A 5,979-nucleotide genomic window follows, 5' to 3' on the forward strand; every position below is an offset into this window, starting at 1 on the left:
TTCAACTTGCGGCTGCGGTTGGTTATAATTAGTGTTGTCGGGCTTAATACTCGCTAAGGGGGGTGCATGTCGGACCGTAGCCGAGTTGGAGGGTGTTATTTCGGTGTAGTTTTTAATTTTTTCTCGATGTGGCTGATGGGTGGTGGGTTTTTTTTCTGTGGAAGATAGGAGTGTGGGTTGTGGGAAGCGAAGTTGCTGGTGGGATTTTGTGTGAGTGGTGCAGTAATTTGCAGGCCGATTGTCCGTTCTCGTAAGCGAAGTTGATGGGCCGCTTTTGTGTGAGGTTGGAAGTAGTATTGTCAAGGCGAGTTTCCGTTCTCGGCAGCGAAGTTGATGGGCCGATTGGGTGTGAGTGGTGTTAATGTGTGCTATTTGCAGTGTATGAATTGCCAGGCTGGCCAAGGCGTTGCTTCTGGGAATTGTTGGGGACTGGGCTGTTTAGAAAGGCCGGTGGCGGGCGCTCCGTTCCCGACTCCCGTGTCCGATTAGGGTGGGGGACGGCTGGTTGGAAAGCCCCGACGCTGGCGCAGATTATATTGCCGGACTGGCCCCTGGCGAGTTGGGCAAAGTGTCGCAGTCCGGCAGCGGGTAACAGGCCAGCGGTCAGCGGCAGCTTATCGGTGATAACTTCGGGAAGGAAAGTCCGATCCGGTCGGGGTGAACTGCGACTGAACGGGGTGGGTGGGGCCCGCACAGACCAGTAGCGGGATTGTGTAGCTGCCTCTTGGCCCGGCCGAGGTACAGCCGTTGGCTGGAGACCGCTTTCCGACTGCTGAGCCGGTGCCGCGGGGACCCACCTTGACGCGCCGGCTGTCCGAGCAAGCCAGGGGCAAGGGGCATCCATAGGTACCAGAAGGGAGTCGGTCCGACACCGGGAAGTCGGGTGCCCGTCGCTCCGAATCGAGCCCGGTGTTTTCGTGCGTGTAACAGGGCGGGCGTTTGGACCCGGTTGTCCGGGAGCGGGTCCCCAACGGCGGGAGATTGCCTGGGTTTGGCCGGCCGGCAGTCGAACGCCTTTGGCTCCGGACTCCCGTGTCCGATTTCGGTCAGGGAGGGCTGGTTGGAAAGCCCCGACGCTGGCGCACACTATATTATCGGCCTGGGCCCCGGCAAGTTCGGGAAAGTGTCGCAGTCCCGTTCCGGCGGCCGCCCCGTCGGTCAGCGGCAGCTTATCGCGGATAACTTCGGGACGGAAAGTCCGATCCGGTCGGGGTGAACTGCGACTGAACGGGGTGGCGGGGCCGCACAGACCAGTAGCGGGCTTGTGTAGCTGCCTCTTGGCCCGGCCGAGGTACAGCCGTTGGCTGGAGACCGCTTTCCGACTGCTGAGCCGGTGCCGCGGGGACCCACCTTGACGCGCCGGCTGTCCGAGCAAGCCAGGGGCAAGGGGCATCCAGTGGTACCAGAAGGGAGTCGGTCCGACACCGGGAAGTCGGGTGCCCGTCGCTCCGAATCGAGCCCGGGGTTTTCGTGCGTGTAACAGGGCGGGCGTTTGGACCCGGTTGTCCGGGAGCGGGTCCGCAACGGCGGGAGATTGCCTGGGTTTGGCCGGCCGGCAGTCGAACGCCTTTCGCTCCGGACTCCCGTGTCCGATTTCGGTCAGGGAGGGCTCGTTGGAAAGCCCCGGCGCTGGCGCACACTATATTATCGGCCTGGACCCCGGCAAGTTCGGGAAAGTGTCGCAGTCCCGTAGCGGCTGCCGCCCCGTCGGTCAGCGGCAGCTTATCGGGGATAACTTCGGGACGGAAAGTCCGATCCGGTCGGGGTCAACTGCCACTGAACGGGGTGGCGGGGCCGCACAGACCAGTAGCGGGCTTGTGCAGCTGCCGCTTGGCCCGGCCGAGGTACAGCCGTTGGCTGGAGACCGCTTTCCGACTGCTGAGCCGGAGCCGCGGGGGCCCACCTTGACGCGCCGGCTGTACTAGCAAGCCAGGGGCAAGGGGCATCCAGTGGTACCGGAACGGAGTCGGTCCGACACCGGGAAGCCGGGTGCCCGTCGCTCCGAATCGAGCCCGGTGTTTTCGTGCGTGTAACAGGGCGGGCGTTTGGACCCGGTTGTCCGGGAGCGGGTCCGCAACGGCGGGAGGTTGCCTGTGTTTGGCCGGCCGGCAGTCGAACGCCTTTGGCTCCGGACTCCCGTGTCCGATTTCGGTCAGGGAGGGCTCGTTGGAAAGCCCCGGCGCTGGCGCACACTATATTATCGGCCTGGACCCCGGCAAGTTCGGGAAAGTGTCGCAGTCCCGTAGCGGCTGCCGCCCCGTCGGTCAGCGGCAGCTTATCGGGGATAACTTCGGGACGGAAAGTCCGATCCGGTTGGGGTGAACTGCTACTGAACGGGGTGGGGGGGCCGCACAGACCAGTAGCGGGCTTGTGCAGCTGCCGCTTGGCCCGGCCGAGGTACAGCCGTTGGCTGGAGACCGCTTTCCGACTGCTGAGCCGGAGCCGCGGGGGCCCACCTTGACGCGCCGGCTGTCCTAGCAAGCCAGGGGCAAGGGGCATCCAGTGGTACCGGAACGGAGTCGGTCCGACACCGGGAAGCCGGGTGCCCGTCGCTCCGAATCGAGCCCGGTGTTTTCGTGCGTGTAACAGGGCGGGCGTTTGGACCCGGTTGTCCGGGAGCGGGTCCGCAACGGCGGGAGGTTGCCTGAGTTTGGCCGGCCGGCAGTCGAACGCCTTTGGCTCCGGACTCCCGTGTCCGATTTCGGTCAGGGAGGGCTCATTGGAAAGCCCCGGCGCTGGCGCACACTATATTATCGGACTGGATCCCGGCCAGTTCGGGAAAGTGTCGGCGACCCGTACCGGCTGCCGCCCCGTCGGTCAGCGGCAGCTTATCGGGGATAACTTCGGGAAGGAAAGTCCGATCCGGTCGGGGTCAACTGCCACTGAACGGGGTGGCGGGGCCGCACAGACCAGTAGCGGGCTTGTGTAGCTGCCCCTTTCCCCGGCCGAGGTACAGCCGTTGGCTGGAGACCGCTTTCCGACTGCTGAGCCGGAGCCGCGGGGGCCCACCTTGACGCGCCGGCTGTCCTAGCAAGCCAGGGGCAAGGGGCATCCAAGGGTACCGGAACGGAGTCGGTCCGACACCGGGAAGCCGGGTGCCCGTCGCTCCGAATCGAGCCCGGTGTTTTCGTGCGTGTAACGAGGCGGGCGTTTGGACCCGGTTGTCCTGGAGCGGGTCCGCAACGGCGGGGGATTGCCTGTGTTTGGCCGGCCGGCAGTCGAACGCCTATCGCTCTGGACTCCCGTGTCCGATTTCGGTCAGGGAGGGCTCGTTGGAAAGCCCCGGCGCTGGCGCACACTATATTATCGGCCTGGACCCCGGCAAGTTCGGCAAAGTGTCGCCATCCCGCAGCGGCTGACGGGCCGCCGGTGAGCGGCAGCTTATCGGGCATAACTTCGGGAGGGAAAGTCCGATCCGGTCCGGATCAACGGCAGCCGAACGGGGTGGCGGGCCCGCACAGACCAGTGCCTGGCTTGTGTAGCTGCCCCTTTCCCCGGCCGAGGTACAGCCGTTGGCTGGAGACCACTTTCCGACCACTGAGACGGCGGGGCGGGGGGCGGCCTGCACGCGCCGGCTGCCAGAGCAAGCCAGGGGCAAGGGGCATCCAACGGTATCTGAACGGAGTCGGTCCGACACCGGGAAGCCGGGTGCCCGTCGCTCCGAATCGAGCCTGGGGTGTACGTGTGTTTAACAAGGCGGGCGTTTGGACCCGGTTGCCCGGCACCAGTCGAACGCCTGTCGCTCCCGACTCCCGTGTCCGATTTCGTTCGGGGATGGCTCGTTGGAAAGCCCCGGCTCCGGCGCACACTATATTGCCGAAGTGGCCCCGGGCGAGTTCGGGAAAGTGTCGCCGTCCCGCAGCGGCTGACGGGCCGTCGGTCAGCGGCAGCTTATCGGGGATAACTTCGGGAAGGAAAGTCCGATCCGGTCGGGGACAACGGCAGCTGAACGGGGTGGCGGGGCCGCACAGAGCAGTGCCTCGCTTGTGTAGCTGCCTCTTTCCGCGGCCGAGGTACAGCCGTTGGCTGGAGACCGCTTTCCGACCACTGAGACGGCGGGGCAGGGGGCGGCCTGCACGCGCCGGCTGCCAGAGCAAGCCAGGGGCAAGGGGCATCCAGCGGTATCTGAACGGAGTCGGTCCGACACCGAGAAGCCGGGTGCCCGTCGCTCCGAAGCGAGACCGGGGTTTTTCGTGTGTAACGTGGCGGGCCTTTGGACCCGGTTGGCCGGGCGGCAGTGGAACACACACAGACACTCGCATACACTGAGAGAGACAGAGAGAAGATAGAGATACACAGAGTGAGAAAGACAAAGTCAACTCAGTAACTGAAATGTGAAAACTGACAACTGGGAAACCAAAAGTCAGAGTGGCAAATGATGAACCAAGGTGGCAAATGATTAACTGAAAACTTGTCATTCACATTTGGGACGGAATTCAGGATGGGAATGTATTCGGCCGCCTTACCGGGGCTTGGGGGTGCTGCTTTCCCGCTTGTGGAACCGAGTTGGGGTCGTCAAATGGCCTGGTGCATTGTTTGAAACACTGGTTAATGAGTTGTCAAGGTCGGAAATCATAGAACATAAGAGCAGCTCATTAACTGAAATTTTGAACATCGACAACTGGATAACCAAAAGCCAGAGCGACAAATGATTAACCAAGGAGGCAACTCATTAACTGAATTTCGAACATCGACAACTGGTTAACCAAAAGTCAGAGCGACAAATGATTAACCAAGGAGGCAACTCATTAACTGAATTTCGAACATCGACAACTGGTTAACCAAGAGTCAGAGCGACAAATGATTAACCAAGGAGGCAACTCATTAACTGAATTTCGAACATCGACAACTGGTTAACCAAAAGACACAGGGACAAATGAGTAACCAAAGGGCCAACTCAGTAACTGAAATTTCAAAGAGGCAACTCATTAACTGAAATTTTGAACATCGACAACTGGATAACCAAATGTCAGAGCGACAAATGATTAACCAAGGAGGCAACTGATTAACTGAAAACTTGTCATTCACATTTGGGACGGAATTCACGATGGGAATGTATTCGGCCCCCTTACCGGGCCTTGGGGTGCTGCTTTCCCGCTTGTGGAACCGAGTTGGGGTCGTCAAATGGCCTGGTGCATTGTTTGAAACACTGGTTAATGAGTTGTCAAGGTAGGAAATCATAGAACATAAGAGCAGCTCATTAACTGAAATTTTGAACATCGACAACTGGCTAACCAAAAGCCAGAGCGACAAATGATTAACCAAGGAGGCAACTCATTAACTGAATTTCGAACATCGACAACTGGTGAACCAAAAGACACAGGGACAAATGAGTAACCAAAGGGCCAACTCATTAACTGAAATTTCAAAGAGGCAACTCATTAACTGAAATTTTGAACATCGACAACTGGTTAACCAAAAGCCAGAGCGACAAATGATTAACCAAGGAGGCAACTCATTAACTGAATTTCGAACATCGACAACTGGTTAACCAAAAGACACAGGGACAAATGAGTAACCAAAGGGCCAACTCATTAACTGAAATTTCAAAGAGGCAACTCATTAACTGAAATTTTGAACATCGACAACTGGTTAACCAAAAGCCAGAGCGACAAATGATTAACCAAGGAGGCAACTCATTAACTGAATTTCGAACATCGACAACTGGTTAACCAAGAGTCAGAGCGACAAATGAGTAACCAAGGAGGCAACTCATTAACTGAATTTCGAACATCGACAACTGGGTAACCAAAAGACACAGGGACAAATGAGTAACCAAAGGGCCAACTCATTAACTGAAATTTCAAAGAGGCAACTCATTAACTGAAATTTTGAACATCGACAACTGGTTAACCAAATGTCAGAGCGACAAATGAGTAACCAAGCAGGCAACTGATTAACTGAAAACTTGTCATTCACATTTGGGACGGAATTCACGATGGGAATGTATTCGGCCCCCTTACCGGGCCTTGGGGTGCT

This window comes from Somniosus microcephalus, unplaced genomic scaffold (genome assembly GCF_052327205.1).
Source record: "Somniosus microcephalus isolate GS21.2 unplaced genomic scaffold, FLI_Smic_1.0 scaffold334, whole genome shotgun sequence".
In the NCBI taxonomy this organism is placed as follows: Eukaryota; Metazoa; Chordata; class Chondrichthyes; order Squaliformes; family Somniosidae; genus Somniosus; species Somniosus microcephalus.